The 14,893-nt window shown below is 37.2% G+C and overlaps 1 protein-coding gene across 1 annotated transcript in view; it reads left to right on the top strand.

The window, feature by feature from the left end:
* The window catches only part of RNLS (renalase, FAD dependent amine oxidase), a gene marked incomplete at both ends in the record, with an annotated part of 281,853 nt that overhangs the window by 143,058 nt on the left and 123,902 nt on the right, over positions 1 to 14,893 (top strand). The gene's annotated exons all lie outside the window — the stretch shown is intronic.

Genomic DNA, 14,893 nt, shown 5'->3' with positions numbered 1-14,893 from the left:
TGGACCTGGCTAAACAAGATTTCAAGGAATGAAGAGAGGTCAGTCCAGACAACTGAAATATTTACTTTTAAGAAATAATAAAATAAGACTTTGATATGGAATGTCATAATGGACTCAGAAGTAGGAGACCTGTGTCTGGGATCTACCTCTGCCACTTTGTATATATTACTGTACCCTGCGCTGGGCCTCTGTTTCCTTTTGGGTAAACTGAAAATTTGAATGGATCATCTGTATGGGATCTGCCAACTCTGACATGGTATGATTCTATAAATGCCAATACTAGGCATGACATACTTCATTATTTTTTAGCATGAACTCTACTGTAGTATTATTTGTCTAAAAGTTGACCCTAATTGGACTTATGCATATTTATTTATTTATTTATTTATTTATTTTTGCACTACTGGGGGTAGAACCCAGGGTCATTCTACCTTCGAGCTATACCTCCAGCCCCATTTTTTATTTTTTATTTTGAAACAAGGGCTTACTCAGTTGCAGAGGGCCTCACTAAGTAGCTGAGGCTGTCCGCGAAAACAATCCCCCTGTCTCAGCCTCCCAAGTACTAAGATTTCAAGTGTGCCCCACCACCAGCTATCCCTTTATAAAGTGTATGTTATTTGAATAGGCCCTTTAAACCATAATAACTAAAAAAGCATTTTCATACATTAATAATTATGGTAGCAGGACATCCTTTTGTTGGCTTCAGAGCCTAAAATTGGTTTGAGGAAACCCAAAAGACATTTATTTGTATTTTCTATCTGATAAACTCACTTGGAATTATTGTGGTTTATAACTTTAGCAATAGTTAGGTTAAGTTAAATGATGGCAATGACACCTAGAGCTTCAGGATCCATGTCTTCACTGAACACCTCTCAGCAGGCCTCGGACATTCATTTACCGCAGCCATGGTAACATAACTCTGTTCTTTATGACTGAAAGGGCTTGGAGTTTGGTGTTTATTTTGTAAGGTTAAAGCGGGGTTTTTATATATAGTAAAAGGAAAACAAAACAAAATGTAATAAAGAGAAAAGCTATTGTGGTACACAGCAGAACATGTTGGATTGACCTGTGTATATCAGTACAAATTCACTTTGGGCTATTTGGTGCTGAGAATAAGATCCCCTGGTGGTTGGTCAGCTGGTCATAGTTCTTAGCAAAATACTGAAATCAATTTTAGTTAACTTATGCAAAAGGGAATTTATTATGAGAATATGGATAGGCATATCAAAAGCAGCACAAAGAATGAAAAGGAGACTGGAAAATTGGACTTGGGAATGGGCGAAAACAAAGGGGGCTACAATGAGCTAAGGAGAAGGAAGCATAGCTCCAGTCTCAGCAGACTCCTGGTCAGCCCATGTCAATGATGGCCTCCATTCCTTTTATTCTTACACCAGCAGTTTAAGATGAAAGGCAAGGGGTGAAACACATGATACCAAATTAAGATCACCTGCCTGTTCTGTGGTGTTCCAAGGGGAAAGGAAGTGTCAGACCTTTTCTGCTTCTATATAAGGGAGGATACTCTCTCACCAAGATGACTCTTACACATCAGTAAGAAGAAAATTCACCAAACAAGGCGGCATTAGAACGGTGGAACAGATGCCGGGCACCAAAAAAAATGACAGATGGCCCATAAGTAAGTTATAATGTCTTTAGTCACAAGTAGCATACGTTTTTATTCAAATTTACTTAAAGAAAAAAGAGAATTTGTTAGCTTATATAACACGTCCAGAGTTGGGGCAGTCTGTAAGATTGGTTGAATCAGTAGCTCAATGAAGTCACCAAGTTTCTAGTTATTTTTCCCTTTCCCCCTCTGCCATTTTCGGTGTTTTTTGCTCCCTGGCTGGATTGCCTCGTAGCTACAGGATGTGTGCAGCATTTTCAGGCACCCAATTCAGATAGGACAAGGCCTGGAGAAAAAAATGACATCATCTTTTCCTGAGTTGCTTTCTTAGGCATAAAAAACCTTTCCCAGAAGCACCCCAGCGGACCTGCCTGCACGTCTCATTGGGTAGGACTTCAGACCTCAAGAGCATCAGATAAGCACTAGGAATAGCATTACCATGATTGACTTTGACTAAACCTCCTACTTCATTCCCTGAAAATGGAGACAAATCAGCCTTATGTGAGTCATGAGTCACATGAGGGTTAACTAGATACTTAAATGGAATCAAAGTTTTATTAGAAAGCAGGGTGTGGGAATGAGAATTGGGAAGGCTTCCAACAGTATCCAAGACAGTATTATCTTGGGATCTGGGAACTCTTTGTGGAGAACTAATCCATGTGGGTAAACTTTGAATTGTATTTTTTTCTAAGATAGAATGATTGTAACAATTCTTATTATAAAATAAATTTTTAGTTTTAAAATTAATTATTTTAAACAAAATTCTCTGCTTCCAAGTTACATGGGCAATATAAAATTCAACCCCATCTATTTGAGACTTTAAATGCAGTCGTTTACTTGTATCCTTTATGCATGAAAATGGTAATTAAAGGGTGATTTAAACCCCAGTACTGGAGAGGCGGGCAGGCAGGAAGATGACTGCCTTCTCTCCTCAGGCAGACTGATGTTTCTTTAAGCCACTCACAGATTAAAAGCCAACAGTCTATTGGTTTCCCACCAAGAGATCCTTGTTATAAAACACAAAGCTAAAATGCCTTTGTTTTATAGCTAGTATTTTCTCAGGCAGAGCCTAATGTGCAATTTTCACTCTTGTTCATGAAGTTGTTTAGTGTTGTAAATTATACATTAGCCCCCAAACTGCTGTTTGTACCACCTCTGTTGTGTACTTCATCAATAAATTATTCCATTTCAGTAATATGCAAAATCCTATCAACACATTTGGTCTTGAAATTACAAACCTCTCGCTTATATAAATAATATATGGAAATGTAAAGCATATCTGAAAACTGATTTTATTATTGGATACTTAATGGTAATGAAGTTTGATATTTACTTGGGTTAATTCCTTATAAGAGTCTAGAGATGAATCCTAAGCTGTCCTACATTTTTCTCTTTAAAATAAAGATATTTATCTCTTTAGAGGGGTAAATTATAGAATTCTAAGGGACAGAAACCAACTTGAAGCCATGGGAATAGTTTTTTGGGGTTTTTTTGTTTTTGTTTTTGTTTTGGTGGTACTGGGGGTTCCTGGAAACCCTTCTACCTTCGGGCTACACTCCCAGACCCATTTTTATGCTTTATTTTTATACTTTTTTAAAATTTGGAAACAGGGTCTCTTAAGCCAGCATGACCAGCTTCGAGTCTCCGCCTCCCAAGCGCAGGGATTACAAGCGTGGGCCACCACGCCTGGCGCATGGGAATAGTTTTAGAGAAGCAACTCTGTTGTTAAAAGGCACTGAGAGGTTTGTCTGCATTTAGGGCTGTGTGAATGTGTATAGTGGTCTGTAGCATGGCAGCATTGCTCACTGGCAAACAAATTAAATGGTAGAAGCTTGGATTGATTAAGAAATATTATTGTGAGGGCTTTGTCAACCTTGACCTGCGTAAAATATGAAACTTGCTTAAATCTATGGATTTGCAATTGGACAGAGAACTGGCGTTCTGTTTTGATGCAGAGCTTTTTCAGAAGATCCCTCTGGTACAAGGTTACCTCTGATCCAAAGGAGCGATACATATGCTTTGGAGGACAGGAAAGGAGAAGCTGCGAGAGAAATCTCCTTCTCGCCTTCTGAGTGGCGTCCTACACCTTCATGGGCTCCATCTAGCCCCTGATAGCATCACACCTTTTTCAGTGAGGGTAGTGAGTTACCATATTGAATATGCAGTGAGCACCAGCACCAGTCCAGTAGCTGCTCTTCTCTGATACCAGGTGAGAGATTCTGCACCACCTCCCTGTGTCTCTGTCCTTATTCTTGTACCTTGCTGTCTGTCCCCCAACTGAACTCGGAGGAGTTTCATCACTCTAACAAGTGACCCAGGCTCTCATCGCCCTACTTGCCTGGCTCTTCCCCACCTCCATCTCCCTCTCCGTGTCTTCATCTCTTGTTATGTTAGATCTGGGACCTTGTAAGTAGATCACCTGTTGAGACCTTCTCACCCTACTGATAATGTAATACTAATCATAAAATTACTGAGAATTGTGGAATATGGTTGTAACAATAACAACGGTGATAAAATAGCTCTCAGTTGTACTTTCTTAGATTTTAGGCAGTGTTTCCTGGGTTCTCTTGTTTAGTTCTCTAAGCAACACCAGGAGGAGCCTCCCTTGGTACCTTTATATTCATTTCCATTTGCCCTGCAGCTTTGTCCCTTTGCTATTCAGCCATCTACTAGATTTTTTTTTAATGTTGTCTGAAAATTCTTAATTCCAGATATTTGTTTTATTTTTATATGATTAATTTTTTCTTTTATGGCTCTGCTATCCTTGAATTTCTCCTTAAAATGTTATTACTTAAAGTATTAAAGTATTCTATCAGTTCTAGCAATTCTGTTTCCTTGTGGTCTTCAAAAACTATTTGTTGGCCTTGGTTTATATTTTTCACCTAAGTTCTGGTTAAACCCAAATGGCTGATAATATGATTGTTATCTGGCTTCTCATCTAGTTTTTGAAAATCTCTGCCCCCCGACCTGCTTGTGGGGTATAGTTCTAACTGTAAGTGCTCTTGCATGATAGGAAAAGGAAAGATACATGTTCACTATGATATACTGGAAACTTTTCTTTCCCTTCTAGGAGTAGCACCCGTCTTTGAAATTCAAGGGCTTTTTCTTACTTTTTCAGCAAATGGAGGAGTCAAAGAAGGGAAGTAACAGGATAGCTGATTAGAAATTAGTCTATCAATTCAGCATAGAGATGTGCTTCTGCCATTTATATCGGTTCACCCTAAATACACAGTACACTTCTAACTGACCCCACTTTCTGGTTTCTGATATGGAGAAATGATTCAAAATCTCTACCCTTTTGATGCCACAAATCCTTCCATCCAATTGCTGTGCATTATGTAATTTTTAATGTCTTTTCTATCGTTTCAAAAGATTTTGTATGGAATGAACAGGGATTCCTAGATCCAGTCAATAATTTGGATCCAATCTTTACTTCTATTTCACAGATTAAATAACTATAGGACTATGGGTATAGGGCTCAGTGTTAGAGTGTTTGCCTAGCATGCTCAAGGCCTTAGGTTCAGTCCCCAGCATTACACACACACACACACACACACACACACACACACACACACACGTAAATTAATACAGTTAGCTTTAAGAATGTGTCTACAGATGTGAGATTCTAGCTATTCTAATCAAGTCTTCTGATGCTAGATGCTGTGTTCCCAACTAATATGTATTCTGATTTTCTACACAGACTTTTCAGTTAGGGTATAATCACATGTCATGGCTAATTTGACCCACATAATATAACATGTAAGATATTATGACTATTATCCCGTTTTTTGATGAAGAAACTGACTCAGAAATATTAAGTATTTCAAGAACTATTTCTAGCACAGACTCAGAAATATTAAGTGATTAGCTCAGTTAATGGTGTCATAGAGAAAATAGTTTGAAACATACAGCAAATAATGCTTGTAATATAATAAGAACTCAGAACAGCCGGGCGTGGTGGAGCACGCTTGTAACCCCAGCATTCGGGAGGCTGAGACCTGAGGATTGAGGTTTGCGGACAGCCTCAGCCACTTAGTGAGGCCCTCTGCAACTTAGTGAGACCCTGTTTCAAATAAAAATATAAAAGTATAAAATAATATGGCAGGGGGTGTATACTTTATAAAAGTATAAAAAAAATAGGACGGGGTCAAATGCCCCTGGGTTCAAAAAAAAAAAAAAAGAACTCAGAACAAAATGAAGAAAAAGACTAAAAAAAAAGCATAGAACCTGAAGTAGAACTAAAGTTTCCTAATTTTACCAGTCTAAGCATATTTATACTCTGCCTTGGTCTTGTTATCATTTCTTTTACAAAATATTACCTTGTTAACACACATACACACACATTTGCTTTCTTGGGAGATTGCAAGACATGGCTTGTTTTTGATATGGCTACATCTAATATGCATTGATGTTTCATGCAAGCATACATCAAAGAATTAGCCCTTAAGTTTGCAAAAGATTTCCAATATGACCCTGATGCTCCCAAAAGTTATGCATCTCTGTTTGAAGGTAGCTGTGCAATATGCTTAGGAAAAAAAAAAAAAGCAGTGTATCAAAGAGAAATCACTGACAAATCAGAAGTTTACTGAAGAATCTAATCAACATGGAGCTTCTCTGGGGCAACCATATTGAATTGCTAACTTCCAAAAGACTGCTGTTATTGTCAACTAGAGAAAATGTAGCAAGTATATAATGAAACAGTTATAAGCACATTCATTGCATTGCATTGCATTTTTTTTTTAATTTGGGGAACTTTGCTTTGCTTACTTCACTCTGAATGGAAGACTATGCTAATGATGCTGAGGGGCTTGACCAAAGCAAAATTCCATTGCCTCTCCGAAAAAGGAGATTTGATTTGAATCCTCCTTTGCCCCCTTCATTAGTTGTTATTGTTAACAACACTTGTGACAACAGTAACTAACTGCACATTCACAGAACTATTGAGATGGATATCTGGGCTCCAAGAAGGAAAGAAAATACCCTATTCATTAAGTCCCATACTATCTAACTTTTACTATTGCACTAGTGAAAAGCAAATTAAACAAATAATAAGAACAGTAATTTACATTTGGTATTGCTTAATTAACTATGACAATTTTTTATAAAATTGCCTCTTAATCTCAATTAAAATATCATAAGATAAATATGCATAAATAATATCTGAAAACATGGGAATTATAATTAGAAAGATAAAGGAATATTTTTTTGGGGGGCAGTACTGGGGATGAAACTCAGGGGCATTCTACCTCTGAGCTACAACCCCAGCCTATTTTTTTTTAAATTCTTTATTTTGAAACAGGGTCTCACTGAGTTGCAAAGTGCCTCACTAAGTAATAGCTGAGACTGTCCACAAACTGTGATCCTTCTTTCTCAGCCTCCAAAATGCTGGGATTGCAAGCATGGGCTACCACACCTGGCTAAAGGAACATTATTTTGAAAGATTACATGACTGGGTAACACATCTAACAAGTGATCAAATGATGGCATCAAGACTGGGTTCCAGGCTTTGTCTTAAGTTGCTATGGCTATGCCACATTCCTTTGTGTTTCCCCAAAAATGCTCAAAACATCAACTCTGGGCCACGTGGTTTTTCTATGCTGGTTTCCATCTCTCAGTAGGGGACCTTAACCATGTAGGCTTGTGGGTCTTGGGATTTGCTAATACCACAAGACTCTTGGAAATCCTCTTCTCCACCTTCCAACTCAACTCAACAGACCTATATTTGAACAAGAAATCATAGATCTATACAGAGAGTTTCTGGAGTTCTTAATTTCTTTCTGTTGACCACTAGATTAACATGACTTTTAAGTCAATTATTTGGGATGCCAGTTATTAAGGTTTTGCCTGAATAAACAGAATTTCTGATGTTCAAAATGTATTAATAATTTTAGCATGGTACCACTAAGATCTTTACATCTTATCATTTTAAAATAAGAATTTTTAGCTGGTTTCAAAATCTCACTTCAGCTCTGTGCTGTAATTGAACCTGATTTTAAATCAGTAAAGTGTGCTCTGCCATTTTGGCCCCATTGAAATGATTATAAATCACAAACATTAATTTCAGTTTAATATTTTCAATCCATTTGTTGTAATGCCCCTCTAGAAACTGAAGATAAGACATATAACCACAAAGTTCTTACAGAGGGTCAGATTTATATCCTCCATCGTATTTGATTTGAAAACTTTGACTTTAAGAACTCCTTTGCAATTACTAAAATAACAGAGCCAGGAGTTATAGCCCATAAGCCTACAAGAGAAATGGAGACAACAAAATAGGAACCATAAAAGAATATCTAAAATAATCTAAAAGAAGACAGAAAAAGAGAAACTAGAATAGAGAATAGATGGGGAAAACAGAAAGCAAATAGTGATAGATCTAAACCCAACCATACTAATAGTGATATTAAATGTAAATGGTCAGCTGGGCGTGGTGGCGCATGCTTGTAATCACAGCATTTGTGAGGCTGAGACAGGAGGATCGTCCAAGTTCGAAGCCAGCCTCAGCTACTTAGTGAGGCCCTTTGCAACTCAGTGAGACCCTGTTTCAAAATAAAGAATAAAAAATAGGACTGGGGGTGTCACTCAGAGGTAGAATGCCCCTGAGTTCCATCCTGAAAAAAAAAAATGTAAATGGTCTAAATGCCCTACTAAAAAACAAATTGTTGTGGTAGTATTTCTATTAATGAACCTCAGTCTTCCTCAACCATCTCCTCCTTGGCTCCCCTTAGATTTTTTTCCTCATCATCTGGAGTCTCTCTTGTATCTCAATTACTTGCTATCCTGCAGGTTCATTAATAGAAATACTACCATATTCTATTAGACTAGACTATATGTATACATGTGAATTTAACCACCATCAATCTGAGTGCTGTGTATTGGGAGGGAAGGAAAAGGGAGGGAGGCACCAAGAGGGTGTGCATGTATGTCATTGTCAACATGATGATGCTGTGAGACTACAGTGCACCAATAAAAGCACAAAAAAAGACAGTGTATTACTGGGGGGAAAAACCCAAATTGTTAGATTGCATTTTTAAAAACAGGGTGTGTATGTGTATATATATATATATATATATATATATATATATATATATATATATATATGGAGAGAGAGAGAGAGAGAGAGAGAGAGGAAGCACTATGTTCTGCCAAAAAGAAAGATACTTTAAATATAAATAGATAAGACATAAAAAAGATGAAAAATATGTATGATTGGTAACATCAAAAGAAATTTGAGTATTAACATTAAACAAAGTAGATTTCAGAATAAATAGTAAAACAGAAATAAAGGTCATTTCACATGATAATGGAGCCAATTCAAGAGGATAAAACAGTCCAACATATATACCTAGATACAGAGTTTTCAAAATATTGATGAAGCCATAAGAAAAATCAACAAATTCACAATAATTGGCAGACATATCAATGCTCACTCTTAATAATTTGTTGAACAAGAAGAAATAAAATCATCAATAATGAAGTACATTTGAGCACTAGGAATCAACTCGACCTACTTGACTTAAGGAAAACTCCACCCAACAAAGGGAGAATATTCATTGTTTCAAATGCATGTGGAAAATTACCATTTACAGACCATATCCTGGACCATAAAGGCACTGTCAGGAAATGTAAAAGGATTTGAGCCTTATAAAGCATGTTCTTTAATCATAGTGGAATTAAGTTAGAAATCAGTGATAGATATATCCTGAGAAAGTTCCAGATATTTAGAAACTGCATAACATACTTCTGAATATCCCAGGGCCAACGGGAAAGTTAAAAGGGGAATTAGAACATATTTTGAATTGAATGAATATGCAAGCATGCTGTATCAAAAATTTCTGTGATATCCCAAAACATTATTTGAAGAAAACTGATTGCACTAAATGTCTATATTGGTAGAAAAGAAAGGTCTCAAATTATTGACCTTAATTTCTACCTTAAGAAGCTAGAAATCAAAAAGCAAAGAAAGCAGAAAGTTAATAGAAAAAAGGAAATAATACAGGCTAAAGTTGAAACTAACTAAATAGAAACAAAAAACAGTATAAAATAAATTAAAGCAAAAGTTTTGATTTGGTTTTTTGTTTTGTTTTTCTTTATACTGGGAATTGAACCCAGGGCCATTCTACCTCTAAGCTATATTTCCAACCCTTTATATTTTCTTATTTTGAATCAGGGTCTCACTAAGTTGCTGAGGCTGCCTTGGAATCAGCCGTCCTCCTGTCTCAGCTTCCCAAGAACAGGCGTGCACCACCATGCTTGGGTAAAGGTTGGTTCTTTGAGGAGGTAAAATAAAATTGATAAACCTCAAGCCAGATCAATATAAAAATAGGAGGGAAGACAGAAATTACCAATATTAGTAAGTAGAAAAGTGACGGCATTATAGATTCTACAGATAGTAAAAGGATAATACAAATCCTATGAAGAGCTTATATTTTATAAATATGACAACTTAAGTGAAATAGACAAGTTTCTTGAAAAACACCAACTATCAAAACTCACTCAAGAAGAAATAGATAAGCTGAATAGTCCTAGGCCTATTAAAAAAAAATGGTATTTGTACTTCAAAAGCTTCTCATTAAGAAAGCTCTAGGCCCAGATAGCTTCACTGGGAGAATTCAATAAAACACTTAAAGAGAGCCGGATGTAGTGGTGCAGGCTTGTAACCCCAGTACTTGGGAGGCTGAGACAGGTTCTCTGCCAGCCTCAGCTACTTAGTGAGGCCCTCTGAAATTTAGTGAGACCCTGTTTTGAAATAAAGAATAAAAAAATAGAGCCGGGTTTAGTAGTGCATGCTTGTAGTTCCAATATTTGGGAGGCTGAGAAAGGAGGATCACGTTTTTCTGACAGCCTCAGCTACTACTTACTGAGGCTCTTTGCAACTCAGTAAGACCCTGTTTCAAAATAAGAAATAAAAAATAGGACTGGGGTGTAGCTTGGAGGTAGACTGCCCCAGGGAGGTATAGCTTAGAGGTAGAAAGCCCCTGGGTTTGGTTTCCAGTACCAAAAAAAAAAAAAAAAAAATACTTAAGACATAAATAATATAAATTCTACCCCATTGTTTTGAGATAGAGTCTCACTATGTTGTTCAAGCTGCCATTGGACTCTTGGGCTCCAGCAATCCTCCTGCCTCAGCTCCCTAAATAGCTAGGAGCATAGACACATGCAGTCCTTTTAAAAATTTTAAGTAGAGCGAATACTTCCCAACTCATGCCATGAAGCCAACATTATCCAAATACTGAAACCTGATAAAGACATTTCAGGAAACAAAATATGCAGATCAATAATCTTATAAATAGATAAAATTCTAAGCAAAATTATTCTAAATTGAATCCAGTGGCATATGCAAAGAAAAAGCCATGCAATTCATCATATTGAAAAACTAAAAACTTTTATGATCACCTCAACAAAGGCAAGAAAGCATTTAATACACTAAAATCCATTCCTGATAAAAACTCTTAGCAAACCGGGAATATAAGGGAACTTCCTCAATCTAATAATGAGCATTTATGAAAAGCTTGCAGCTAACACTAGATTTCATAGTAGAAAGAAAGGGAAAAAAAGGAAGGAAGGAAGGAAGGAAGGAAGGAAGGAAGGAAGGAAGGAAGGAAGGAAGGAAGGAGAAACAGTGCTGTCTCATAAAGATCTAGAAAGAATAGGATGGCCACTGTCACCACTTTATTTTAACCTTATATTAGAAGGTGGAGCCAGTGTAATCAGGCAGCAAAATGAAGTATAAAGTATCCAGATTGGAAGGAAAAGTGTAAGTTTGTCTTTATTCATGGATGATATAACTGCCTGTACACAAAAGTCAATGAAATCTTCATTACAACTATTAGATCTATTAAGTGAGTTCACCAATATCCAGAATTTTAAGTTTATTTTTGTATACTAATAACAATCAGGAGTCAAAAATCTAGAAATAAAGCTTACAATAGCATTAAAAGGGAATACTCAGGGACATATGTGACCAAAAATAATATGCAAAGCTCATTTACTGATGACTGTAAAACACCACCAAAAGATATAAGGATAGCCGGGCGTGGTGGCGCACGCTTGTAATCCCCGCGCTTGGGAGGCGGAGACAGGAGGATCGCGCAGGTTCAAAGCCAGCCATGCTGGCGTAAGAGACCCTGTTTCAAAAATATAAAATAGGTCTGGGAGTGTAGCCCGGAGGAAGGAGGGCTTCCAGGAACCCCAGTACCACCAAAAAAAAGAAAAAAAAGATATAAGGATAGATAAATAAATGGAGAATAAAAGGAAATATCTTTTTTTGTGAATTGGAATCACTATTCTCCCTATATTGATCTACAGATTCAGTACAATCCCAATCAGATTTTCTGTAAGTGTGTGTGTGTGTGTGTGTGTGTGTGTGTGTGTGTGTGTGTACAGACAAACAGGTTCTAAAAACTCATGTATAAAGGCAAAGAACCTAGAATAGGGAAAACAATTGTAAAAATAACAGTTACACAACTAATATTACCTGACTTCAAGAATATCATAAAGGTGTAATAATCAAAACACTGTGGTATTGGAATAAGGATACACTGTAGTAAATAGAGCTGAATAGAAACAGTCCCACACATACATATGCGTGTGTGTGTGTGTGTGTGTGTGTGTGTGTGTGTGTGTATGCATATATATGAGCAATTTAACAAAGATGCAAAAACAATTCAGTGGAGAAAATACAATCTCTTCAAGAAGTTTTGGTATACAACAATAAGCGCCTATAGACAAGGGAAAAAGCTGTAAGAAAATCATGAACTCTGATCTTTACAACATATAAAACTCAACTCAAAGTGGATCATAGACCTAAATATGAAACTTAAAATTATAAAATTTCTTTTAAAAAAAACAGAAGGCCTCTATAGTTTGGGATTAGGCAATGGTTTCTTAGACATACCACTAAAAATATGATCCATAAAAGAATAAATTGCTAAATTGAATTGGGATCAGAAATGACTGCAGCCACCTTGTCTTTCCTATCCCTGGAAGACATGAACTTGAACTCCAAGCTCATTTGACATTCCTATTCAAGAAACTAAATTCTGAACAATATTGCATAGAGATTTATTTTTATTATTATTGTGGTTACTTGTAAACAGAGCAGTAATGACTAACCTTTGTATTAGAGTTCAAATTGTAGATAAAATTTCAGGATGTCATCCTGGTTTTACAGCATCTTCCTACTTAGGATGTTGTCATACTGCCCATCTTACATAGGAAGCTTAGAAACTAAACCGAAACTTAGAGTCAGTTATTTGTCCCAGACTGCACTGCTAGACGGTGGTGGGGCCTGGCTATCATGCAAGTTCCTGCACCTGAGAGCCTGGTGGTTTTTCTCCTGTCACTATAGAGGATGATGAACTGGTTCTTGATTTTTAAAGAGAAGCTTTTTTAAGCCAGTTCGACAATATTAACTCTTTCAAGACACCAGGATCTTACTTAGTAAGCCTCTATCTTTCCAATCTATTATGGCTACCATCCATGTTAAAAAATGTTCCCAAAGGGAAAAGATGCATGGCCAACTGTCCTTTTCATCTTAAGTAAAAGTCCAGTTCTGCCGTAGCCTTTAATGACACTTTGCTGTTCTGTACTTAGGCTGCTATAAATTAATGTAATTCCCAAAGTGACTACCAAATGCCCGTGTTGTAACCTCTTCACCCAGTAGGATCTGACCCCCATATTCCTCTGATGTTGTCTAAATACATGACTCACTTCAGGGAGCCTCCCTTTGAATTCAGTGCTCCTGGCATTTGCCCCAATTCTGTAATAGTCACATACCCCAGGGGTACAGTAATGGATCTCTGGCAAGCTGGCTGTCCCTTTTATTTCTATTTCACATTTGTTTACACATTTGTGACCGTCTTCTGAGAATGGCAGAGAGTAGAAAGGATAATATCCTCCCACCGTTCCCTCTAAGGGTCAAGACCACATGGACCATCTTCTCAGTCTTAGTCAGCCCATTCTTCAGTTGTGCTCCTAGACACAGTGAAGCCATTGGAAAGCCTAAATACAGTGCCACTAACTGAATCAAATTTGCATCACTACATTTACTGCAAAAGACAATATTAGGGAAAAGTAAATGAATGAAAGAGAGCCTTTCAAGCTATGTAGCCAAGCATCTAACATTGCAGAGTGGGGAAGGGGGCTCTCTTCAGTTATCCAGAGAGTGTAAAACTGTGTTTCCTTAGTAATAGTCCTAGTCATTTTCCTTGGAAAATAAATTCCGTATATATTTATACATCATTTAGTAAATGAAAATGGAGCAAGAGTTTGGGAAACTGGAAGTCAAATAATTTACTTAAAGTTCCATATACAGTGTGGGGGGGGGGGGCTCTGATTCTAACAATTTTTTTGTGTGTTGGGAGGGCGTTGCCCTTTTTGCTTTGCATTATTTCTGCCTATATCCACTATTCTTTTCCTACTGTTCAGGGTATATTTGGTCTTGATAACAACTCAAGTAGGACCAAAGAGTTGGCTTTTCCACTCTATTCCTAGGAGAGGTAATACAGAGCATTAGCTGCCTCTCCACCACCTGTTAGCTGTTTGGCCTGGGGGACTTATCTATCCATGCTGCAGTTCAGTTGGTTTTTATGTGAATCTAGGTGATAGTACATGAGTCGTTATGAGAGCCACAGGGGTCACTATAAAATATGCGAAATGATGGGCATATAAAAGATAGCCAGTAAGCATCATTTTAATCTTTTCCTTTAATGGGCTTAAGAATATGACTATTTCTGTCTGTTCTGGATAGTTAGAGATGCATTTTCCTTCACTGGAATTAAACAGTAAACAAGTTCTTATTGACAATCAGAAATTTAAGAGAAAGAATGCAATCTCCGACTCCTGTGTTTCAAGTGGTTATGGTTTTCTGTTTCTGGAACTTGAAGTGAGACATGATTTTAGTTCTGCTTCTGAAGTTTATAAAGTTAAATATATCAAGTAGGTAAAGGGACTTACTTTGAAAGGAGTAATTAATACGTAAGTAGCATATATTGAACAGACATCAGCACTTCCATACTTCTGGTAGAGGCAGAAGCATGGATTATCCAAAATCTCAAATAGTTCTTCTCACTCTGAAACGCCATAAGAGCCATCCACCTCGTCAAAGATATACAGCCTTATCCCCTCAATACCTCCCACCCTCTGACACCACTCCAGCATGGCAGGGTTTTTGCAACCTAACAGATCAGTGGAAGAGAGACAAACCCTATTCCACAATGCTGACAGCCTTGAGGTCACTGTAGGTGTAGTTAATATATACTATGGTGGTAA

This window comes from Muscardinus avellanarius (genome assembly GCF_963383645.1).
Source record: "Muscardinus avellanarius genome assembly, chromosome: 4".
NCBI classification, from domain to species: Eukaryota; Metazoa; Chordata; class Mammalia; order Rodentia; family Gliridae; genus Muscardinus; species Muscardinus avellanarius.
The sequence above is the reverse complement of the archived record's forward strand: the minus strand, read 5'-3'. Positions and strand labels throughout refer to the sequence as shown.